Here is a 27,628-nt window from a genome sequence, read left to right as displayed (position 1 = left end):
AAGTGTGGCAGTTGTCCATTTTTATTAAGAGTTTACACCCTTGTCTGACATGTCTTTGCTAAAAAAAATTTCCTTGTCTGTGGGTTCTTTTTCACTCATTTGGTGAAATATATCAATGCATTAGAAGGACAGTGAATTATTTAATATGGCCTAGCAAAATTCTCTGTAATTACCATCAAATGACCTCTATCTGCATGGTTCTAGGTAAGAAGACACAGATAGGATTTACCTGTGAATCATTAGCAGGATTCACTATGATTGTCATACTGCGAGGTACCACCTGAGCCCTCTTAGAAGCAGGAGTGGCAAATTCACCTACAATTAAATTCAAGAGTGGAGAACAGCTTTGGCTGCTTACGGGTATTTTTTTCATGGTGTAACATATGGGCCCTGCGCAATAAACTTCCTTGGTCTAAAATAGCTGTCATATTAGAGGGGTGGCAGAGGATTAGAAGCAGTGATAGAACCCGAAGCTAGAGCATGAGACAAGTGGTGGACTTCTCAGCCCACAGAACAAGTAAAGCTCAGTGCTTTGGGGAAAGATCTGGGTGGTGGAGTGGGGTTCCTCTGAGCACCTAATTGGTTGCTAACCCACCCAGCTAGCTACTGCTGAATGTTTTTGGGTTGCACTTCAGTGCACTGGCATGCCTGTGGGCATTGATTTCTGGACCTGTCCACACTTTGTCATGACCTGAGTGAACAATTGTATCATGAGCATTTCTTGCCTTCCTCGTAACCTATTAACCTCCTTAATAAACCCTATAATGTTGAGCATTGTCTGTGTATACAGAATGGCCACTGCAATGAATTACTGAACCTAGATAGAAAACCAGATAGCATGAGAGTGAATATGAGACAGAACACATCAATATAAATGCCTAATTTTAGATGGTCTTGTTACCTCTTTTGTTCTGTTTTTTCATCCTTTATTGTGTATTTATGCTTTCTTTTAGTACTCAAGTTTGTCCCTAGTTTTCATTAATGACCTTTATAATTCTTGGTTTTACATTGAGGCCATTCACTTACCTTGTGTTAATACATTTTCAACATGCCTAAGAATCTGAACATTTCTTCATATGTTTATTGGCTGAATGTCTTTCTTTTCTTTTTCTTATTTTTCACATGGTGTGAGATATGGGTCATATTTCTTTTTGAAATGCATATTTAATTTTTCCAGAACCATTGTTAAGGTAGATTATCTCATTAATGTGTTTAAATCCTTTGTCAAATATCAACTTTTCATAGGTGGAGGGATTTACTTCTGTATTCTCATTTCTGCCCGTTGGTCTGTGTATTTATTGGACCAGCATCAAGTTTTTGGGGGCTAACATGACTGTAGTAGGTTTTGAAATCAGGAAGTAAGAGGCCTCCTACTTTTTCTTCCTTAGTAGAGTTTGAGTCATGTGTTTTGAGGCTTCTACATTTGGTGCATAGATATTTATTATGGGTGTGTCCTTTAGTTCAGTTGATGCTTTGATCATTATATAATGCTGTTCTTTATATTATGCTGGATTTTTCCCTAAAGTACATTTTATCCGAAATTAATATTACTCCTGTTTTGGGCTTGATATATATTTTAAGTCTATTTTTATTTTTGTGTCTACGTGTATTTTTAGACAGAATATTTTAACCCCTGTTTATTGCACATTGCGCTACTCTGTTTATTTTACACTGAGTCTAATCACGGATAGTTCTGAATTTATTGCTGTCGTTTGGTGTGTGGTGGTGGTTGTTGTTGCTTTGATGCTGCTGGCTACAATTATCCACACAATATTCTACACTGGAGTCATTTTGTGAGTCTTCTTGTAATTTTATATTCTTTTTTGTTGTTGTTTTGATGAGGTTAATTAATTAATTAATTTTTTATTACCATCTATTTTATTAATTTCTTCCCAAGTTTAAAATATGTATTCCATCTTGAAATCTACTAACTTCCTTTCTAGTTGTAAGTTTTGTAATTACAGTATTACCACAATTTATGTTGCAATTGCCTTTATTTCGAATTGGTATCCATGTCTCCCAGTTTCAGTATTGTAAGTTTGTTTTTCTTTGAAGAGTTCTGTCTGTGTTGTCTTCAGGGTGCTGTTGTCTTATATGTGAAGCTCAGGTTGCTGTACATTTTTGTTAATTTTCTGGACAAAGAGCTATTTTTAGTATTTTTATAAAGTTGGTTTTCATACATCTCTCTGTATCTGTTTATCTAGAAATGTGTAGATTTCACCAATATATTTAAGGAATAGTTTTGCTGTGTCGATGATTTTTCTGACACTTTTTTTCGCTTTTAGAGCTTTTTATGTGTCATTACATTGTCTGTTTAGCCTGCATAGTTTCTGCTGAGAAATGAGAATTTAGTCTTTTCTTTTTTACAACAGTTTTGTTAGCATATAATTCAAAAATCACATAGTTCAATAGCTGAATTGTATTTAAGAGTCGTATAATAATCACTACAATCAATTTCAGATTTTCTTCTTCCTGTACTCACTGTTAACTTGCTTCCTATTTGTCTCTAACTTTTCCTGCTACACCCCTAAGAAACTATTAATATACTTACTGTCTGTAGATTCACTTCACCTGGATTTCATATACAGAAAACATACAAAACCAAGAAATTAAAACAGAAAACTCAATAGAAAGGAAACAGAAAATATTAAGACTAGGACAAATTTAAAATGAGTCCAAAGGAAGATCAAATGAAAAGGCGTTACTCTTGAACCTGAATGTACCTGTAACAATCCACTTTCCAATGCATTCTGCATAACAGCAAGGCGATTCACATCCCTGATCAATGGTCAGAGAGGATTCACCTGAGACTTAATCCACCTTTTATTTATTTTTTAACTGAAACAACCTTAAAATGAGTCTAAAAGAAAATCAAATGATATAAGATTGCCCATTTTAACCTAACTATGATGACCATAATTGACTGTACAATGCCCTCTGGCTCATACAAGGCTCTTCTTATCCCTTGGCTGTAGTCAGAGATGATTCATCTATTTGTAAACCCGGCAAATAGATTTTAGGTTTTCACGGTTATCCATAATCTTCAAAATTGCTGGAGAACTTGGAATATTTGGTGATCCTTTTTGGTAGTATTTCACTTTCACTAAGTTGCTCTCTGGTTTGGAAAAATTTGGAAACTTTAATTTGAAATGTTTTGATGATATTGTTGTGGGATCTATTCTGTTTGGGGTTCACTTGGTTTCCTAAATGCATATCATCTCATCTTTCATTATATTAGGGAAGTTATGTTCAGCAATTCTGACAATTTTCTCTATGGTTTTTTTAATTCCTTTACTGCAATTCTGATCATTTGGAAGTTATTTCTTTGGGTGTTATTTCTTACATAATAATTAGACTTTATCTGCAAGTTTTGGTTCATTAATTTATTTATTTAAAATAATTTTATTTAGACTCTACAACTCTTTTTTTTTAAACAATTTATTGGGGCTGATACAATTCTTTTCACAGTTCATACATATACATACATCAATTGTATAAAGCACATCCGTACAGTCTTTGCCCTAATCATATTTTTCTCTTTTCTTCTTTTACATTTTATTAGGGACTCATACAACTCTTACCACAATCCATACATATACATACATCAATTGTATAAAGCACAACTCTTATCACAAACCATACATACATCCTTTGTGTCAAGCACATTTGTATGTATGTTGTCATCACCGTTTTCAAAACACTTAAGCCCTTTGTATCAGCTCATTTTCCCCTCTTCCCCTTTATCCCTCCCTCATGAACCTTTGGTAATTTATAAATCACTAATTTTTTCATGGCTTACACGAATGACTGTCTCACTTCACCCACTTTTCTGTTGTTTGTCTCCTTGAGAGGGGGTTATATGTCAAAAATTGTAATAGGTTCCCCCTTTCACCCCCATCTTCCTTTGTCCTCCTGTTACTGCTACTGATTTATTGGTCCTGAGGGATTTATCTGACTTAGATTTCCTGTGTTGCAAACTCTTGTCTGTACCCGTGTCCATACGCTGGTCTAGCCAGATTTTTAAAGTGTACTTGGTGTCATGATAGTGGGGGTTGGGAAACATTAAAGAATTAGAGGAAAGTTGTATGTTTACTCGGTGCTGTGACTGACTCGTCTCGTCCTTGCAACCCTTCTGTGAGGGGATGTCCAGTTGTTTACAGATGGGATTTGAGTCTCCACTCCACCACCACCCTCATTCACATGGATGAAATTTTTTGTTCTGGGTCTTTGATGTCTGACACCTGATCATGTGTGGACACCTCATGATCACACAGGCTGGTGTGTTTCTTCCATGTGGACTTTGATGCTTCTCAGCTAGGTAGCTGCTTTTTTATCTTCAACCCTGTAAGACCCCAAACACTGTATTTTTTGATAGCCTGGCACCATCAGCTTTCTTGTCCACATTTGCTTATGCACTTATTTTGTCTTCAGCGATTGTGTTGTGAAGATGAGCATCATAGAATGCTGAGTTATTAGGACAAAGTGTTCTTACACTGACGGAGTACTTAAGTATAGGCCCAATGTCTGTCTGCTACCTTAATACTTAACATGTAAATATATGTTCATAAATCTATTTCCCTATTGTAATATATAAATATATTTTTACATATGTACATGCCTACATTGAGACATCTATAAATGTCCTTTCCTTCCTAATTCTTTCCTCTATTGCCCTTCACCTTCCTCCTGTCCCACTATTATGTTCTGTCTTCATTTAGGTTTCAGTAATTCCTCTCGGCTACATTGCACTTGAACAATCACCACCAGGCATCCTACACCTTCTTTCCCATTGATTCTAGGCAGCTTGTTGTTACCTTGTCCCTAGGTTTGTTGATGTCCTCCTCCCCAACCCCCCCACCACTCCCAGGGCCTATTGGTCCCATTGTTTTCTACTCAGAATTGTTTATCACATCTATCTTATCTAGATAAACATACAGAAATAATAATAAGCACAACAAAACAACATAGTTCCAGGTAGGTCTCTTGACCTTGATGAGTGTCTTCCTATTGAGTCTGATGGGGTGCCACACCCTGCCCCCAAAGTCTATTTTTGGTGTTCTTCTGGGAATTGAGTGCTTTGATCCCCTTGCAGCACTCTTTCACTCCCTTAGTGTATTTTTAATTGTTCCTTCAGCAGATTAGTATTCAGAGATTTGTTTTAAGCTCACTAAATTATTTTTTTCTTGAATCAACTCTATCAATTTGCTCTTTGAATGCATTACTTATTTCTGAAATCTTAATACCAATCCTGACTTTATATTTGCTGGTTTTGTATACTGTCTAATTTTTCATGTACTTTATCATTTTGTTCTTATTGAAATTACCAAAATATCATTCTTAAAAATGCCGTGTCATGTAATTTTAGTGCTTTTTCTGATAAATGTATTTTGGCTGTCTGTTTTGGCCATTTGTTTATTCTTATGAACTGATATTTCCTGTTGCCTCTGAGACATTGTGGTGTTGCTATATTTGTGTTCAATTGATGATTGTTAGTGAGAACGCAACCTGTCTTCCAGTGGGCATAATAGAGCATGTGAATGTATGTGAAATTTTGTTTGTTGTTGGTATATTACCATTGAGGGCTGCTTTGCCTGTTGATTTCAGTTATCCATTGAGATCGGGTTTTACAAAGTGGAGAGTATCTTTTTTCTATTACGTGGCTGCAGTAGGGATGAGGCTAGAGCAAGGTTGCTGTCTCCAATTGGGTGGGACAAGAATTAAAGAAACAAGAGAAAGAAAAGAAGAAAACAACAGCCATATATGTAATCATTAAAAGTATTTTTAAAATATATGCATGGAAAAACAGGAAAATAGAAAATAAAGGGTTTTATAACTAAAATCAAGATGGAGGAAAAGCAAGGAAAGGAAAACCAAGGATATAGAAAGGGAAAAAATAAATACAAAAAATAAAACCAAGGGAAAAGGAACAAAGTGTAGTAATTTTTAAAACCCAGGAGAAAAGAAATAAGGGAAGGGGGAAATGGAAACAGAACACACAAAAAAAGAAAATTGGAGTGAAAGAAAGATAAAGAACAAGAGAATGATAAGAAAATTAAAACCAAACAGACATAGAAAAGAGATTACTGAGAGCCTAATGGTGGGTAAGCATGATAATGGGATAGGAAGAATGTGGAAGGAAACAGAGGAAAGAAGTAGCAGGCAAAAGCTATTTATAGAGATAAATCTATAGGTATGTATATATGTAAATACATTAATTTATGATGAAAAGGATAATGGCCAAAGTACATATATTTATATGTTAAGAATTAAGGTAGCAAATTGACTTTAAGGCCTCACTTAATACGGGAACACTTTGTTCTAATCACCTGGCACTCTTTGATACTCAACTTCGCAACAGGATTGCTGAAGGCTAAATGGGCGCATAAGCAAATGTGGTGAAAAAGCAGATGCTGACAGGCTATCAAAAGATGTAGCATCTGTGGTGTTAATGGCCTGAAGTTTAACAAGCAGCATCTAACAAGGAAGCAAATAAACCCACATCGAAAAAGCACACCAGCTTTGTGATCATGAGGTGTCCATGGGAGCAGTTATGAGGTATCAAAATACCCCAAACAAATAATTATATTGATGTCAAAGGGGGGATTGGAGTGGAGACTCAAAGCCCATGTGTAGATGATTGGACACGCCCCCACAGAGGGGTTACAAGGAAGGGACAATTCAAGCGGGTGCAGTATGTCACCAATGAAACACACATCATTCCTCTAATCCCAGAATGCCTCCTCCCCCACTACCATGACTCAGTTCTACCTTACAAATCCAGCACGCCCAAAGTACATATTGGTATGGATAAGATCTCTTCACACATGGAATTCAGGACAGAGAAAACCCTCAAGAATAGTAGTGGGAATAGTGATATCATGAAGGTAGAGGGATGGTTGGGGAAGGGTGGTGGTGGTGAAGGGAAAAAATAACACAAGGTTGGATCTATCACTCCTCCAGCCCTCAGAGACAAATAACAGAAAGGTGGGTGAAAGGGAGACAGTGGACAGTGTAAGACAAGAAATAACAATAATCATATGTAATTGTTCAAGCATTCACAAGGGTGAGAGGATGGGAAAGGGAGGGGGTAAAAAGAGGAATTGATATTATCAAGGCCTCAAGTAGAAAGAAATTATTTTGGATATGTTGATTGCAGCATATGTGCAAGTGTGTAAAATACTATTGAATGATGGACTGTTATAAGATTTGTAAAAGCCCCCCAGTAAAATGATTAATTAAAAAGAGATTATGGGGAACACAATTTTTGATACTGGTTCATAGCCCTGACCAGCTATGATAGGACAGGAGGGTGTTGGGGCTGGTTAGAGAAGTAGGACCTACCTGCCTGTGGGTGGCTGAGACGTGACATTGCACATGTTGCTGTTCTGATAAGGGAGAATCCGTGTGCCTTCATATCTGGTGGTATTGCAACAAGGGTCTGATTGCTGAGAATGGGGCTCCAGGCTCAGGCAGAGCAGGATCTGTGTGTCACCAGTTACTAGGTGGTGAGCTACTAGGTGGTGAGGGTTGGAGCTATCCATGCCTCCCGTCACCAGGAGTGTGTATGTCACCTTTACTGTCACTAGCTTCTGTTGTGCCAGACCACTATCAGAAAGAAGCGTTGCTTGCAAATTTCAAGACAGTTAGCCAACAATCCTCCCTGCTGGACATTTCTGTTTAGTGCAGTGGTTCTCAGCCTGTGGGTTGCGACCCTTTGGTACTCAAATGACCCTTTCACAGGGGTCGCCTAAGACCCTCATAAGACACATTTCTGAAGGGCTTAGGAACCAAGAAACCCCTCCTCCACCTGTCTCCAGGTGGGTCCACCCACATGCAGAGATGCTGCTCTGGTGAGAAAGAAGCTATCTCAACCTTCACACTGAAGTTGGCTTTTTATAATTATGGTCTCAAATGTAGCACTGTAGTTTACTGTTGTTATATTAAGACTGTTACCCCTGCTACACCATGCTTCAAGACAAAATTTCATTTATTCATAATTAGAAATAAATATTTCACAATATTTAATTACATTTTTTATGATTAAATACTATTCTTTAATTATGTTCAATTTGTAACAATGAAAATACATCCTGCATATCAGATATTTACATAATGATTCATAACAGTAACAAAATTACAGTGATGAAGTCGCAATGAAAATAATTATATGGTAAGGGGTCACCACCCCATGAGGAACCGTATGAAAGGGTTGCAGCCGGAAGAAGGTTGAGAACCCCTGTGCTCTTGGTACTGTAAAAGCGTGAAAGCACTGTCAACAGTGGCCTGATGCTTCCTCAACAAGTTGGGAATAGAGATCTCGTACCACCCAGAAATTCCTTAGCTTGGTATATACCCTGGAAAAATAAGAGTCTCAACACTAATATGCATACCTCTCTTTATCAAATCAAAAGATGAAAACAACTTAAATGCTCCTGAGCCCAATGGGCTAATAGACACCTCAAACAATGGCTCCACAACTCAGGGACCGGAAGAACTAGCCACCAACCACTGATCTAAACAACTGCTCCGAGAAGGAAAGAGTGTGCTACAATGTGGAACAAAACCCCAAATTCTGAAAGAGCCCAGGCTGATTGCTGTGATAGAGATGAGCTGGAACTCTGAAACGTAGGCCCTTACTCTCCGGGTCTGGAAATGAGCTCAGCTGTGTGTTAGAATAGCAATCATTTTAACATCAAAAGTGCAGCATTCATCCATGAACAAAGTACAAAGAGTTAGGAAAGAAAGAGGAATTCATTTAAGGAAAAACAAAGGGATAAAGTAAGGTAAATGATGTTTCTTTTAGAGGATTGCAATATATATGTAATATTAATGTGTATGAATTGTGTAACATAAAACTATGATCTGCTTTGACAACCTTCACATAATGAACAATAAAGGTTACAACTTTTAAAAGAAAACTAGATATCCTAGCTTCCTTTGTAGTTAAAATCCTGGTGGTTTTATCTGCTTCCCTCAAGCTGAGCAGCCCAAGGTGCAACTGGTGTGCTAGCAGGGCTCTGAATATGATGGAAGGGTTAGCAATCAGACTTGCCTAAGCAAGCCTGAACTCAGTACAAGATTGAGTGAGAAACAAGGTAGACACATTAGATCTCCATTTTGTTGGTGTAGATATTCTTAGAGACAAAGCAATTTGGGGGAAATTTCAAAATTTGATTATTTCCTACATTAATATTTTGACTGTCACTGTAGCACTGTGATCACCAGCTTCTGACTCTCTTATTTTTGTTTGATATTTTAGCAATGATTAATAACTTTTGCAGTCTTAGGGTAATTTGGAGACAGAGCTGTGCTTTGAATTTTGCCTACAAAATACTCTTTCAAACTTTCAAAATATTCCCAAAACCAGCAAATATTCACTGGGAAGTTACTTTCGATGTAAACTATATTATTTCTAAATATTATTCAATATACTAATTGAGAAAATGTTTACATCTGTAATAAAAGAAAGGAAATTCTAAGGAATGGAATTCTTAGAGAGCAATAACAATTGATATTTCCTTGAGATATAATCCTGTAAAACAATATATAGAAAAATAGAATAGAACTAACTTCTGTAAAAAAGGATCTAGTTGATTGGAAACATGAACAATGGAAACATATATGACAAAGCAAAACCTACACCATCCTGCAATCATGGATATGCTTAAAACTACTTTCCTGGCCATTGTCAAAATACATCTACTGGCAGATTTTCCTCTCTATTACTTTCTTGTTACCATAGCAAGCAGACTGTTTATTTCTTATATCATATTCAAACAATGTGAGGAGAAATGCCGTCCGTCATGTTCAGTTCTAAAGAACATTCTGGTTGTACTTCTTCCAAGACTTATTTATTTGTTCTTTCTGTATTCTCTACCAACTCCATAATTCAATGGCAATTTTCAGTCTTTTGTCATTTTGTTCATTATTATTTTTCCTTATAATTATTACTCAGGTCATAAAGACATGCTAAAAAATAAAGATTATATGAGAAAAAAATAGAGAATAGTTTATTTTAGTCATATTCCACCTCAAATCTGAACTGTTATCTTAATAACTATCTTACAATATTTTGTATCGCACAGGCTAATAAAATAACATTTTTTCCTTCCAAAATACTGAATTTCAACTAACAATAGGATGAAGTTGCAGAAACTATCAAAATAGGAATAATGTGACATATTCTGGTTGCATTGTTCTCTTACACATGGCCTTACACTATTTACAGGGAGAAAAAGGGGATCTTTCAATAGCCGTATGGAAATTAGGATTTAAAAAAAAGTTCCTCTGCGAGAATTTTTGAATTATTGCTATTGCTTCCCATTATTGATCATATTAATGAGATAATTACTTTGCATAAATACAACGAGAGAAGCATTATGTAGATTAAATGGCACAGGGATTGCATAGCAAAATGAATTATAATCTTTCCTCTTTAAAGAAGGTAATTAATAACTGTATGCCCTTGAGCTAACTATCTAAACTTTCAAGGCCGTGGCCATATTACTCACCTTTAAAAGAAAGAGTTTGTATAGGTACTCTTTACTTTCATGCACACTAGTGATTACTAAAGTGACTAGAGACTTTATTTAAGACTTCATACGATAGCTTCCAGGTCACCATTGCTGCTTAGACACACGCACGAGAAGCTCCCTCTGAAACACTCAGTAGAAAATCAACATGCAAAAGAAAACAAGTATGTTGAACTCATGGAAAGCAACTTGAGTGCTAAGTGCGTAGCGTACTCCATGCTCTGGAGACTGGGTGTGGGCAGGAGAAGGGGAGGTCATAGATGATGAGATACGTCATGTTCTCTCCAGGTCTCGAGGACATTTCCAGATTGGCCCCTGTGACCTTCCAGAGACACACACTGTGAGCCTCCGGCATCCAACTCATCTGCGCTGTTACTGACACCTGCTACAACACTCGAGATTTTAAAAACATTTATCTATTTATTTATAGTATTCTTTAACTTTTCCTCTCTCTTGTATTTCTTCATTCTACTGTCTTCCTCTTTCTGTTTTGTGGTTTCTATTGTCCCTCTCCTATATCACTGGATATATATACCCTATCAACTATCTTCATATGACCCAGCCAACCTCCCATGATGAACAACTGCGTTATGATGCCATGTAGACAGTAGTCAATATTGACACACACACACACACACACACACACACACACAAATTGGCACAAAGGAATAATATCCAGAGCTGAAAGGATTTCCTAAAGAAGGAAAGCCTCTGAAACTACCAGAAAATGAATTCAGATAAATTGTATTTAAATGTTTCCAACAAATGGAGATATTAATATAGCTGTAGATAACAAAAAATCTAGAAATTATAACAACAAATAATCCATATCAATGCAGAATTGATAGCAAAACTAGAAAACACTTTAAAAGAGCAGTATAGTAGAAATGACCAACAGAATTAGTGAGCTTGACAACATCTCTTTACTACACTCTATGAGAGGAAAATCAATAAAAAGAACAAAAGAGTCTGAAGACAATGTAAGAATTATGTTGAACACTATGAAGAAGAACAACTTACATTTTTGGTGGGGGGAGAGGATTTCAGAAAAGGAAGAAACAGATTCACATTAAAAACATAGTACAATTAATCCTGGGGGAAAAACTACCTAATAGCATAAAAGAAGTAAAAATGTATATTCAAAAATCTGAGAGAAATCTCTAGAAGATAGAGCCCTAAATGAAAACATTTTGACCTATATACAAATTTCTAGTATCAATAGAATGAAGAAAACCCTGAAAAGAAATAGGGAAACAAGAAGAGTCAATTGCAAGTAAAAAGTAATAAGAATAAGATTGAAGTTTTCAGGAGAAATATTGCAGGTGAGAAGACAATGGAATAACACATATACAATATTGGGGGGGGGAAACCTGTAAAACCAGTTTTATATCTAGCAAAACTATCCCTTCTACATGAGGGAAAAAGAAAAATGTGCTCAGACAGGAAACAAAGGAATATTTAAAAACAAGAAGGACTAGCATTGCAAAAAATACTACTGAGAGCACTTTGGATAGATAATATGCAATAACTACAGATAGAAATTGAGATCAACAGCAAGACAACATCATGCTGAAATAAATTCACTGAAAACAGAATTCAAAATAAATCAAAATAATAAGATCAAAAATTGTTAGACAGAGATATCAATCCTCAATAAAAACAAATGCAAAAAATGTTAACAGAAAGATAAGTATTCATAAGGGAGACTAGACTTTTAAATTTGAGAAGAAATTATTAAATAGCAAGGTAACTGCAAAGAAAATGGGGAAAATTAATGAAATGGGAAAGAAGAAAATCATAACAAAGACAGTAGAAATTACTAACTTTTATAGATATGAAAGAAACTCAGAATAAATCAAAAATCTTATGAGGACATTGTAGGTAGGAGGCCTCTCATTTCAAAACCTAAAGGCTGTTGCACAGTTATAGTAGTCAAGAGAGTCTGGCACTGCATGGAACAAAAGAGAGCATCCAGAAGTCAGCCCATTCCCCTACAATGAATCTTCAACAAAGGGCCCCAAAATACTAACTGAAGATGAGATAATGTTTTCAACAACTGATTCTGCCAGAATTGTATATCTGGTGATGAATGAAATCAGACCCAGGCCTTATGCCATAGGAAATAAAACTGAACAGTCACAAAAAAAAAAAAGCTTAAAATGGACCATTGATTTCCTTAAATGAAAATACCACAACTATTAAACCATCATTGAGCAAATATGGTCAAACTTAAGGGCCATATTTCAGAAAATAGACACGTTATCAAATACATCCAAGGAAGCACACAGTGGAAGACAAAATAATTGAGGAGGACCTACTAATAATAATATACTTTGTGTTAGTCTGGGTTGACTACAGAAACAAATTCATAGACATGCATATGTGTACAAGACAGAGCTTTATATACAACAGCAATTGAAAATTTAGAAAACATTTCAGTCCAATCCAAATCAAGTCCCTAAGTCTGATTTTAGTCTATATGTTTGATACCAATCCATAAAGTCCTCTTCAGACTCAAAATATACATTCAATGACTCTGAATGAAGGTAAATCATAGGCCAGTGGGTGGAAGGTCTTGTGGATCCAGTGGTGGTGTAAGCATCTCAGTGCTGGAAGGGGTCTTAATGTAGCTCCTCCATCTCCAGAGGCTACCTCAGCCTCTCTCCATGTGTCTTTCCCACAGAAATGTCTCCAGGGAGTGAGCATGTGTCTCATGTTCAGGAAGCTATTTATCTCCTTAGAGCCTCCAAATAAGGTCATTAAGCTGCAACCTGATTGACCGACTAAACTCCATCCCTTCCCTAGTAAGTCTCAAATTGACACCAGATGATGTAACTACCACACACTTATATCTATCAAAAGGCTTAATTAAAAGAAAGAAGACCCACACAGCAGGGGAAAAAAAATGTTTCACTGTGACTCAATAGAAAAGGATTTATTTACACAATCTATTGAAACTGTATCACCTCAATAAGAAAAACAAGAATAATAAAATTTTTAAATTATCAAAAGGACATGAAGAGACAGTTCAGCAAATCTGATGTACAAATGGCAAATGAATGTAGGAAGAAATACGATTCTTGCAGATGCAGGTAGAGTAAATTTAACACTTACCATTTGTTCTCCTTTTTGACCCATCATAAATTTGTTCTAAGTTTTTTAATATTTTAACTTTCTGCCTTCTATTTAATTAGGTTTTTCTCTGTTTTACTTTGTTTCCACTATTGTTGTTTAGTATGTTTTCATGTATATAAAATCCAGCATATTAAACTCTAAAAACATAAAAGAAGAAGAGAGAAATATGCAGGATCGCTAACTACCCTGGAGATGCAAACCAAAGCAGTGATGACATAGCAGCAACGACAGCCAATTTAAAATAAAACAAAACAAAAAGTTGCAAATGATGGAGAGGGAAGGAAAAAAATCGGAACCCTCACAGAGGATGATGAGAAGGAATCCTGTTACATTCTCCCTCGTGTGGAAATCCAATTTTTCTAACACCATTAATTGAGAAAACGTTTTCTCTCTAATTGACTGAGCTGTCTTGTCAAACATGAATTGATCATAGATGTGTAGTTTATTGCTGGACTCTCAATTCTGTTCAGTTGCTCTGTGTGTTTATTGTTACGCCAACAGACTGGTTTGGAGCCTGTAATTGTACAATATGCTGACAAATCAGAAAGTGTGATAGTTTTTTTTAATATTTTTGGCTTAATTTTCTTTTACAGCATTGTTGTTGCTACTTATGGCCTCTTGTCAGGCCATGTAATAATGTCCAGGAATAGTTTTTTTGTTCTTGAAAAGAAAGATGTTGGAATCTTGAAAGGATTGTGTTTAGTCCACAGATAATTTTAAGTAGTATTGGCTATTTAATAATGTTGTCTTCAAATTCATGAACATGGAACATTTTTCCATTTATGTAAGTCTTCTTAATTATCTTTCAGCAGTATAATTTTCATTCAATAATGCCTTAGCTTCCCTGGATAGATATATTCCTAGATACTCTATTCTCTTAAATTTTATTGTAAATGTTTTCCCCCCTTTTAGATGTGGTAGGGAGGTGTTTGTTATATATAGACACACAGTGAGATTTACATGATACATTATAGGATCCAAATGTTTTAGGAATTGTAATAACAATAGATAAAAGGGTCCAAGTACTTAAATAGTTTATTTTAGAAGCAAAGTTCATCAGGAAAGCTGTTGACTTATAAACTCTTCCATTAATTCTAAAAAAAAATTGAAAGCAAAGTAAAAGATCTAAGGGAATGTGACCATATTGTTTTTGATGAAATAGAACTAGAATGTTCTTCAGTGGAGCATATAATAAACAAAAGCAAGACTTCAAAAGAGATGTTGTCCACATAACATAGACATATCCAAAGTCACAAAAAAAACAGCTTGGATTTTGTTTGTTTTTTTGTGGGGGTGGGGTGGGGACGTTCCTGTTTAGTGCACCAGAATTAAAAGAACCAAAATAATTATAAATAAATTTTATATAAAAATTTTAATCACCACAACTATGCTTTATCAATTACTATTAGTGTTTAATTAAAAATCTAAGGTATAGGGATTTTAAAAAATAATTAGAAAGAGAAAACTTTTCTAAGTTTTTCTTTTTATGAGTTCACAAATGTAGAAAATAGTAAAGGTGAAATTTGAAATTTAAACTAAGGTGTCTGACAGTATTTTTGAGCCTGCTGCTCTAAGCTGTTTTTAAAAAATACAAAGCCATAACTAATGGTTTTACAAAATAAAAGAAAATGCCAATGATCATCCAGCAAAACATACGCATAACCAGCATGGACAGGCAGATAAGGACTTGGATGTTTGGGGTTCTCATGATTAAAATCTAAGATATTCAGAATCATAGCAGCATCGGTCGTGTTGTTTCCTTTTGTTTGGCTGTAATTAGTAAAACTTGGCATGAGTCGTAGCGTGAACGAATGGTAATCATAGGGCAGACACAGAGCCTTTGGAGAGACCCTACAGATCCTCTATAGAAAAATCCAGCCACTTCCACGGCCAGAGATTCACGGCATGCCAAAGACTCAGTACAACATCCCTTGCAAAGAGGTTTATTAGTCAGAGGAAGGAAGGAAACCATGGTAATTAGTTAAACATATGCTGCAATTTATCCAGAAATATCCCAGGGTTATTCCACATTATGTCGCAAGATATTATTAACAGCACCATTTTCACCCTCAAAAGTAAACTGGTCCGGATCTGAAGTATACAATTATCTCATCTATAGCCTGTGTAAACCTTGGCCTATTTTTCATGAGATTAAAAACATGCTTTTGCACTACAATGAAAATGATGTCGGCTTCATTATATTGAAATATTTATATTTATTGTTTGCATTCTGGAGGCCAGGTTGCTTAGTGGGCTCGGGTTGGGTTGCTGATCAAAAGTCAACACTGGAGACCACAGTCTTTCACTCCTTGGGGGAAAGAGGAGGCCGTCTGTATCTGGAGATTAACGGCGTGGACCGCCCACCGGGCCATTTCAACCACGCCCTACAGAGAGAGTCTCAAAGAGTTTTCAAATTTGATCTATTTTAATCATTTTACTTTCTTTCTACTTCCTCTCTTGACCCTTGCTAGCTCTTCTCAAGTAGATCTGCTGGTGGTTCATTGATCAAGCATTCAGTTACTGCTAACAAGATGGTCATCAGTGTGACCACATCAGATGCTCCGATTGAGAAGTAGCCTGGAGTGTTCTACTCCTGCAAAGATTTCAGCCAAGAAAACCCTCTGAGGCCGTTTGACTTTATCATAGAGGGGAAGGGCGAGTCTGAATGGACTCAACAGCACAGCACAATGTAACAATAATATGAGTATTTGATAAGCAATCTCTCTCTATATATAGACTATCTTGAATATCATAATCATTTCCAAGCAGTTAGGAGTTGGGCTGCGATCCACATGGTCAGCAGTTCAAAACCACCATCAGCTCTGCGGGAGAAAGCCTGGGATTTCTACTCACTGGAAAATGTTGCCGTCTCAGAAAGCCACAGGGGGTCGCTAAGAGTCAGCATTGATGCGACGGCAGTGAGCATAGTTGCTAAGATTTTATTTTACACAAGAATTCTGTCTTTCTCTGTGATCTTCAGAGATAATCTAGCACAGGAATATCAATGACACTTAATAAACTTTTCATTTTTACTTCTCTTTTCAAGGAAGTCTTGGAAGCACCTTTTCATATTTTGTTCACTTAGTACCCTGCCGCCCAGAAGTGGTTTATAAGCAGCATATACTTGCACCTTCAATGTTGAATAAAGAAATGATCTGTAGACTCATAATTCTTGAAAAACAGTTAAGAAACACAGCTTTAGAATATCTCTGAGCTTTAAACCATCATCTAATGCAACCTGAAAGCCCAGAGGTCTATAAAGAAGCAATTTCATTAATACAGAAGAAGGCTTATTGATAGAAAGGTGAATTGGTTGGCCCTTGAATTTGGGGATTGGCCATGGTCATGGTAGAGGGGTGGGTAGAAAACGAGCCAGAAAATCCTGGGAAAGAAAAATGTCTGTGTTTAATAATGAGGCCAGTTTTAGTCAAATTGAGTAAGGTATATGTATGGTAGGAGATATATAAAGTTAAAATGCTCCAGGATGAAAACAGAATTATATATAACAGACACATGGTTCCTTGTGAAGCCCTTGGAGTTAATACCTCTCAATTTTGTTTGCATAATAAAACCCATTGAATAACAAGTAAAGAATACCTATACTTTCGCCAGGCTACCAACAAACTGTATTACAGAAAAGGAAGGCAAACTGTAGTACTTTAGGAAAATGTATGTACATTTTTATATGGCTAGTATTAAACCACTTCTCTGTAGCACTTTACAAATAAAATTCAAAAAAAGGAAGTTTCATATTAAATAATGTTTATGGGTTAGAAAATTTAAAAAGTATACAATGACAAATTATAGTTCAAATGGAATGAGCAAGACTTCTTTTGGTAGGATACAAAAATTTAATTTCCAAGATATAATAAAGAAAATAATCTAGGGGGCGGGGGGGCCCAGTGTCTTGCGGGGTTAGGGAAAACCAAAGTATATGAGTTAAATTGAATTAAAGATAACAAAGGAATATAAGCCCTTGGTAGCAGGAAGCCATGATAGCTTATCATTTTGGAGCTGATTGCCTTGTCTGGGCAGGAAAGGAAAGAGGGCCAGGTCTACTGTGGATAAAAAATCTCTTATTGATTGAAGAAAACTAATTCAAGAAAGTGAAGACAGAGTGATGGGACAAATTGACTTCCAAGAAGCTTCATATGCAAAACAAAGAATTTAGATACAAATTCTTTCATCCTGACCATCAAATCTAAATGTGGTACAAGTGTCACTGAAACAGGGACTGAACAGCATGAGAAGCAGTGAGAAGTGCACCACCAGATCACATCCTGGCAGCATCGCTAGACAGGTAGGAGCTCGAGAACTTGGGAATTGGACTAATTCTTTTAGAATTAAACCCAGTAAGCCTACTAAACCTCAAAATAAGTTGATAATAAATATAAAAGGTAAGTTATTTATATTTATCCATAAAGAGTTAAGGGTATGTATGTTCTCAGAAAGAAGAAAAAAAATTGTATCTGATTCTGATTTTCTTAAAAAAAAAAAAAAGCCCTGATGGTTCTAGGGCTGCTTACCTCAAGGTGAGTACATGCAAGTTACCAAATGCTTCTTAATAATATTAGAAAAGAGGAAAGCTAATAAAAACAGGACAGTGTTTCCAAAGAATGAAAATGGAAATAGAGAAGAGAATTTGTAGAATTGATATACAACAAAATTTAGAGAAAAATCATGGCATCAAATGCTTACGTGACAAAACAAAAAAACTCCCTCAAAGCAACCATGTAAGAGTCACATACAGATAAAAGACAAAAATCCATTGCCATGGAATTGCTTTCAATTCATAACGACCCGAAGAACAGAATAGGGTTTCAAAGGCTGTAAAGTTTTCAGAAGCAGTCGACCACATCTTGCTCCCATGGAGTGGATGTTGCATTTGAACAATCAACAGTTTTGATGAGGACCACCAGTGCTCCTAGATAAATGAGAGCAAATGAAAACCAAAATGAATTGAAAATAAAAAAATACACACATGAGTACAAATCTGTGAAACTAAAACCATAAAATGTAGAGAAAAATCAATAAAACTAAAACTGATTGTGGAGGTCAGATTTCATGTCAATTTGAATATATATAAACATGCAGGGATGAAATCCAAACGCATTCAGATTGACCATGCCTTCCTGGGCGCTATGGCCATTGTATAGGGAGAAACTGGCAATCCCCCTCTCTTTGTCCATTTGCCTTACTGCCTGCTGATTTTGCCTCCCTCCTGGGCAGCCCCAGCTAGAGGATCTGCTCTGTCGCGGCCGAACTTGGATCCAAGCAGCTCTGCTCTCCATCGACCCGTGAACTTTCTGTGTTCGCAATTCTGCATCAATAGCCTGCAGCCACATGAGTCTAAAGAAAGAATCATGAACTAGCGTTGTAATTATGGACTTGAATTAGACTAGCCTAGGATGCCACTTGATATGTAGTTACTTCTTGATATAAAGCTCTTTCTTATACATATATGAGTGTCACTGGATTTGCGTCTCTAAACAACCCAGCTTCACACACTGATGTATTAACATAAAATGAACAATAAAAACTGATAAACATTCATATAAAACATAACCCTGAATCAAACAAAAATGTCAACAACAATGAATAAACAAAACGTAGACTAGCTCAATCAAAATAAGAGCAGAAATACTTAACCTAAGTACATCTGTCATAATTGATTTTACAATGCTCTCTCTTATAGGAAGGCTAATCACATCCTCCACTATGGTCAAAGAGGATTCTTCAGAGATTGAATTTTAGTGGGATCCCTGAAAATGGACTTTGGTTTTCCACTGCCATCCATACCTTCTGCAACTGGGTGCTTACAATTTAAGCTCTGATGCCATTCCCTTTGTGGATTTGGAATTTATTATTTATAATCTTGTGTCACACAGGCTGATGTGTTCTTCCACATGGACTTAGCTGATGCTGCACTCAGATAGCATTTTTTAAGAGAAGCCATAAAAACTTTAACACGATTGATAATTACCTAAAGTCATGGCGGTGTGGATGAGAGGTAATTGGCAGCTAACAACAAGTATAAGAAGATAATTTTTGGAAATTGATTGTGATTATGATGGCATAAATATTCTTAATATGATTGAACTACTAAATTATATGATATGTGAAGTATATGCCAATGAAACTATGCTGTTTAATTGGTAAAATTTCAAATAGGTTGACCAAGAATACTAAAAGACACAATATCAGGAGTTGAAGTCTAGCATAAGTGTGTAAGTAGAGAAATGTGGTGAAATTAATCTTCAGTATTATAGTTTTCTGTGGAAAATGTTGATCTGATTATTCAGTAAAGAACATTACCTTTTGCTATTAAAAAAAGACGAGCATAAGTAAAATGTAGTCAACTACTTAATATTACCCTTCTAGACATAATCCACTTGTAACAATCCCTTTAGTGATCTGTTGTAAGTACTAGCCTTTGTGCCTATGGTCATAACATATGTTACAAGATTGAGGTGGAATGCATCTTTAGATTCTACTAGAGAGTGTGACTTAAGTCACTGTCCTTTGTTTTTCTTGGCGATATAGTGTGCTAAAAAATAAAAACCACATCTCCACAAAACCTTTCTCTTTTTTATGACCTCCATTTCCTGACTGAACATTGGCAGATGTAAAAAAAAAAGGTTTTGTTCTACTGCCCCTGACTCGAAAGACTGCCCCTGCCTGCAGCAGAGCCCTGGTGGTGTAGCGCTTACACAGTTGGCTGCTAATTGCCAGGTCATCGGTTTGAAACCACCAGCCCTTCCACAGGAAAAAGGGTTTTCTATATCTGGGATGGTACAGTCTCTGAAACCCACAGGGGTAGTTCTGATTTGTCCTATAGAGTCATTGTGAGCCAGCATCTACCCAACAGCAGTGAGTTTGGTTTGGGTAGTGGGTTTGCCTCTCTCGGTGTGATTTTTGAGGTGTCCTAATAAGTGGGTGGCATATATTTTATAGGAGTTAGATACGTACACTACTTCAGTGGTTGGAAGAACACGTTTAGAAGTCTACATGTATTGGGAGTCAGAGCCTGTATTTATATTGGTTTTTATCCTGATAGTGGTGGACTCATACAATAGTTGTCCTTTGATGAATCACTAACTTCACTCAGCAAAATGGGTTCTAGTTCCTTCCCTGTCACGAGGTGCTTTGTGGTGTCGGTACCTTTTTTTAAGGATGCATCGTGTTCTCTTGTGTGTACCTACCAGAGTTTCTTTCTATCTTCATAATGTGTTGGTAACTTAGTTTGTTTGCAGCTTCTTGCTATGTGGATTGGGCTGCTCTAGACATGGGGGAGCATATGGCTGTCTGTGGGTTTTCTCTAGCTTCCTTGGGGTAGATACCTAACATTTCGGTATCATATTATATTTTTGTAACCAGCTATTTCAGATAGTCCCATTTTGATTACAACAAAACTCATCATGTTTTCACTCAGAGAAGAACAACCCATGAACTTTATTGAGAGATCAAATCAAAAGGAGGAGAGGGTCACATATATATTGGGTGGGGGGAGGGAGGTAGCAAACATACTACACATGGTGGATGGGTTGAATGGAACACAACTGATCAATCCCTAGAGACTGAGGCAATGTAAGATTAAAAAAATCAATGGACTTATCTTCTAAGACACCTGGCACCCTCGATAGGCCACACCAGAGGGACACAAATTAGAAACTCCACTAAGTGAACTGAAAATTAACTTAAAGTCAAGGGCAAGAGTGCTCATAGATCAAAGGGTGTGTTCAGATCTATTGCCCTGGGGATACCCATTAAATGGTACCCCTGGTCTGACATATATTTGCTTATTTCACAATCTCTCTACATTTATGTGACATGTCTACCAGACTGGGCTCTGCCCCCATAGGGGAGGGTCACTGAAAAATATTGCTATATCTCTTCCCATCCATAGGACACATGTACCTGACAGCATGTTATACATATTTTGGAGATATACAAATTAAATAATCAATGGCATTTGATAAATCCTACATACTTGTGAAATTCTCCATTTTTTAATATATACCATTGACTGAACTAAAATAATATTCCTAGCAATAGAATGGTTTTAAATCCTAGGACAATAAATTAGGGTGTATTATAATAAGTGATGTCACAAAAATCAAACCAGGGATTTTTAGAAGCAACAGTTTAAAAATGGATTTTGACCTATCACCTAATCGTAACCCTAATGTAAGAACAATTAGTCCTTACAACATGACCCTGACTGGTACTCACCCCACTGAAGAGAGCATTGGAGACATGGGTTATACAGCAAAACATCATGAATAAACTAGATGGTACTGGATATCATGAATCACTTACTAGGATCTTAAAAGGCTTGTCTCCAAAGAGCATCCATATAAGAAAGGAGTAAGTGAAAGTCACATAGAAGAAGCATAGCAGTTTATGTGTTCCAAAGGCAGCTAATAGTAAGATTCAAATCTGGAAAGGTGAATGGGACCCGTCCCTAAATCCTACATACCAGGATTGCAGACAACGCTACATGATCATGGTAGCTCAAAATCCATTGACAGGGAACAGCATGGAATGAGTCCCCAGTGAATCCCTGATGTACATTGGCTAGAGACCACAATAGCCCCCCAAAAAGATGGAGAACAGTGTCGAGGTGATTTTAGCTATTGTGCTCAGACTGGAATGTAATGTCTTATGATTGGACTCAATGCGAAATTATTCTAAACTTCATATTCTCTACTTTTTACTAGATTGGGGTCTCTTTTAGTTTTGTATGGTCTTTGTTAATGGGTATTTGCTCTGTGCTTGTCCCTGACTTGTATATTAATCTGCATAAGGAAACTGGGACCCAAGGAAATATGAAAATAGTAAGTGATTAATGATTGCCTGGAGACATGGCAAGAGAGGGAGTGGATGAGGGGGAACCAACATCAATGTGTAAAAAAAAGGAGAAAAAGTTTCAAAACTGATTGTGACAGTAACTGTAAAGCCCATCTAGATATGATTGAACCACTGAATTGTATATGTTAATTGAAATGAAAAATTTTTTTAAGTACCAAGGACTGACAAAAGTACAAGTAATTACTCCCAGGAGGCTTTTTAGAAGCAAGAATGATAATACTTAGTCTCACATACTTTGAACATATCATTAGAGGAGGTTGGTCTGTGTAATAGGATATAATGCTTAGGAAGTTAGAATAAAATAAACAAACAAACAAAGCCCACAGCCATCAAGCCGATCTGGATTCATAGAAATGCTGTATCATGTCTCTGAGACTTTAAAAAATCTCTACAGGAGCAGACAGCCCAGGGTCAGCAAAATTGGAGAGTAAAATATTTGACGAATGAATACAGTAGCTGCAACAGTGGACTCAAACATAACAAGCATGTCAAGAATGGCAATAGACAAGGTAGCGTTTTGTTCCGTTGTGTTCTGAGTCACTATACGTCAACTAAATGCTACCTAACAACACTGACAATTGGACACTTGCGCCATGCTAACCGATTGGAGCTCTCAATATTATTAAGGTATTACTTCTCTCTTAATTGATTTGATAAATTTCCACTCCAAATCTCAAGAGAGATTTAGAGACCATCTGTTTGGTTTTTTGTGTGTGGAAATTGAACTTCAGCTCGGCTCCCCTCAAATTGCACAAAGTGAGTATCCCTCAGGCTTGACTGCAGCTGTCGTTTGAAAGTTTAGCAAGAGGTTATTTCACTGAAGTTGTGGCCTGGTTCTAGAACAACTGTTCTAGGGAACTTGAACGAGATTCTTCTCACATTTCAACCCAAACTAGTGAATAGTTTCTTTCTCTTATGGGTGTGGTAGAAAAATCAATATTACCTGCAGTTCATCTGATTTTCTAGAACATGCGTCCTAAATATAAAGTTACCATGCATATATAGAAACAACAACCCAAAATGGGAATGGCATCAAGGAAAAGCATAGCAGCATGTACATTACCGTGAACCTGGGCAGCACGAGTAGTTGATGATCAGATGCTAATCTCAGGTTTGGCAGTTCAAGCCAGTCCTAGGGCGCCACTGAACCAAAGTCCGGTGCACGTTCTTATGAATATTACAGCTGTTATAGTCGGTAACATATGGTGGTCGCCATGGGACGGAACTAAATGTCCTATGTTAGATCACAATACTATCGACTTTAACATGGACGGACTCATTAATGTAATGTTTGAAAATCCATAGTGCCTAGTCACATATGAGCCTCTAGCAAATACTATCACTTTCGTTTGTGTGATCCTTCCACTACCTGAAAGTCACAGAACTTTGACCACCAACAGAGTTGGCATCCTGTCTCATCATAAACACCCAGTGATTGTACTCAGTTATATATTATAGCTGATTGATTTTGTCCATACTCAAGTGGCCTTTTCTTCACTTCCAAATATTTTTAGAACTAATACCTTCTGATCCATATTATATGTTTGACTTTTTTATATGTTTCAATATTTTCTGTGCAAATATAACCAATGTGCAAAACTCACACTTTTCTCCTTTGAATGGCATAGTGTATCATGTGTATACAAATATGAATATATACACACATGTGTATGTATACACATGTATATGCTCCCCAATGACTACTTTTGTTAAATGAGTGAATGTATGCTTCATCACTTATTCTCAAATCAGTAGACTAAACTAAAATGTTAGAAAAAGTCTAATGAATAAACGAAAATTTATTAATAATAAATTGGGCATTTAAAATAATTTTTGGTTCTGCAGGGGTGAATGGTTGAATGTGTATAAAAACAAAATGCCTTCAATTAAATTTAGTTAATAATATTTTAATAAAATAATATTCCTAAAGAGTAAAACAATAGATAAGGTTAATATTTAAAACTTTTGTTAAAATATTACTTTAAAATATTTCATACTTAAGCAGTTTGCTGGTTGTTAGAAAAATGACACAGCAAATGATGCCTTATTATGTGGACTATGTTAGAATAATTCATAAATCTATCTAAGCATATATTTAAATTGATATATTGAAATAGAGGCATGTAATTTAATACACTCAGTTACTACAACCAGCAGAAAATTTATTTTTTAGTTATTATTAAAATAATTAAAGTACACTTATATTGTAATCTCAAGATATTAAAACTCTGGATATGTATCTGTATATTCTATTAATTAAAATTAATTTCAAATAATAACATTTAGTTATTTATAAAGCTTAGTTAATTTTTAATCTTATAGTAATAATAATTAAATGAGCCACTCATTATACATATTAAATGCCTATTCTTTTAAAAATGCAATTAACCCATTTTGGTAATTCTTTTCAGTACCTTTCATACTGTCTCTATGGTCTTACTTATATACATGTAGTTTTTGATACCATATAATATATGTTGTTTACATTTATTAAAATTTTATCAATGTTGTGATGTTTGGTAAAGTAGACGGTGAAGCAAAACAAGGAGAACCTCCTAGGAGACGGATTGACAGAATTGCTGTAACAATGGATGAAAAAAAAAAATTTTATCAATGTTGTATGCAGAAACAAAAGTGAAAGGAAATAATCGAGGCATAATTGTGTTTATATAGTACCATCAAATCTTATTTTAATGACAAGTTGTCTAAAAAATTCAATATTTTCTTTATGTACCAGAGCATAATATTAGTATAATATAGAAATAATATTAAAAAGAATATGTATTAAAGGTCTTAAGTAAAGAATCTATTAATATTTATTTGATTTGACCAGTTGAGAAATCAGCTGAAGCTATAACTTTAGTACATTAAATAAGTCAAATATATTCTTCAAGTAATTATCCATTTTCCACTATAATTCAGAGATCAAAGGTATGTTTTACTTTCACTTTCCTAGCATTTTCAAGGAATTTTTAATAATTTAATTTGATCCAGTAAAATCTTATTAAAACCCATTTAAAACTCAATTCTAACTTATAATTCTCAGGCAATTAGTAATATTTATAATATTTTAGAAACAGAAAATAAAATCATGGTCTACCAATCAGATTCACTTGCTCATATTCCATGCATGGTCATAATTTGCCCTGTGGGGCCAGGAATCTTTCAGATACTAAATATAGACCAGTAAGCAGTCCTTTTTTAAAAAAAAACAAAACTATAGTGGGTCTGTTCTCTTGGGAAAGGCTAATAAGCTGCATATATCACATGCTCAATGAAAGATCAATAAGGACAAAGTGGGTACATAAGCAAATGTGGTGAAGAAAGCTGATGGTGCCTTGCTATCAAAATATATAGTGTCTGGGGACTTAAAGGATTGAAGGTAAACAGGCAGCCATCTAGCTGAGCAACAACAGAGCCCACATGGAAGAATCACACCAGCCTACCCCGACACAATTGCTGAAGACAAAGCGGGTGCATAAGCAAATGCAACAAAGAAAGCTGATGGTGCCCCGCTGTCAAAAGATATAGAATCTGGGGTCCTATAGCCTGGAAGATAAACAAGTGGCCATCTAACTGAGAAACAACAAAATCCACATAGAAGAAGCACACCAGCCTATGAGATCACAAGACGTCGAAGGGATCAGGTATCAGGCATCAAAGACCAAAAAAACCCCAAAAACCATAGCATTGTGAATGAGGGGGAGTGCAGAGTGGGGACCCAGGGCCCATCTGTGGGAAATTGGACATCCCCTTGCAGAAGGGCTGTGGAGAGATGAGCCAGTCAGGGTGTAGTATAGCAATGATGAAACAATTTTCCTCTAGTTCTTGAATGCTTCCTCCCTACCACTATCATGATCCCAAATCTACCTCACAAATCTGGCTGTACCGTAGGATGTACACTGGTACAGATAGGAACCGGATACACAGGGAATCCTGGAAAGATGACCCCCTCAGGACCAATGGTGTGAATGGTAATACCAGGAGGGTGGAGGGAAGGTGGGGTAGAAAGAGGGAACTGATTACAAGGATCTACATATAACCTCCTCCCTGGGGGATGGACAGTGGAGAAGTGGGAGGAAGGAGATGTCAGATGGTGTAAGATATGACAAAATAATAATTTATAAATTATCAAGGGTTCATGGGGGAGGGGAAGTGGGAAGGGTGGGGCAAAATGAGGAGCTGATACCAAGGGCTCAAGTAGAAAGCAAATGTTTCAAGAATGATGATGGCAAAAAAAAAAAAGAATGATGATGGCAACATATGTACAAATGTGCTTGACACAATGGATGGATGGATGGATTGTGATAAGAGTTGTAAGAGCCCCCTATAAAATGATTTAAAAAAAGAAGCAGATAAAATGCTAGAAAATATTACGATATAGTGACCGCTAAAAGTTTATTATATAAAGCATAATAACAACTCAATGAGAAGGGATATGAATAGTTAATTCACACAACCAGTAACTGGTCAGTGCAGGGATATACAGTCTGTCTAGCCTCAAGTGTATCATCTTTGAAGGGTCATCTCAGTCCCAGAGTTCAGTGGGGTCACCCATGGAACTGCAATGTAGTTCTCTATTTCATGGGGCCTTGGTGGGGCAGTGGTTACTGGCTGAGCAGCAAACTTCAGGGTCTGCAGTTTGAAGCCACCAGTTTTTCTGATAGAGAAAGATATGGCTTTTTTACTCCTGTAAAGAGTTACAGTCTTGAAAACACACATGGGCAGTTCTACCCTGTCCTATAGGGTCACTGTGGGTCAGCGTCTACTTCATGGCAGTGAGATCTCTTTGTAACAATTCTACTCTTTTTACTCCCCCACAACTCTTACTACTGAGTGCACTTCCTCCTCATGGAGCTCTTCACAGTCTGTGTATCATGAAACAGTGTAAGGTATTTATATGTTCAGCAGTATTTATCTTGTGGAGTTTTTATTCTAGCACCTTTCTCTTTTCTGTGCAACATCGATTATCTAATCATTTGTTCAGGATCATTCCCAACTCCACACACATACATACAAATGTGTGGTTGCTTTGTTTTTATTGCTATTCTAATAATTTATTTTCATGATTATTTTTAGGTCAGTTAACT

This window comes from Tenrec ecaudatus, chromosome 7 (assembly GCF_050624435.1).
Source record: "Tenrec ecaudatus isolate mTenEca1 chromosome 7, mTenEca1.hap1, whole genome shotgun sequence".
Lineage (NCBI taxonomy): Eukaryota > Metazoa > Chordata > Mammalia > Afrosoricida > Tenrecidae > Tenrec > Tenrec ecaudatus.
This window is presented reverse-complemented; position numbering follows the sequence as displayed.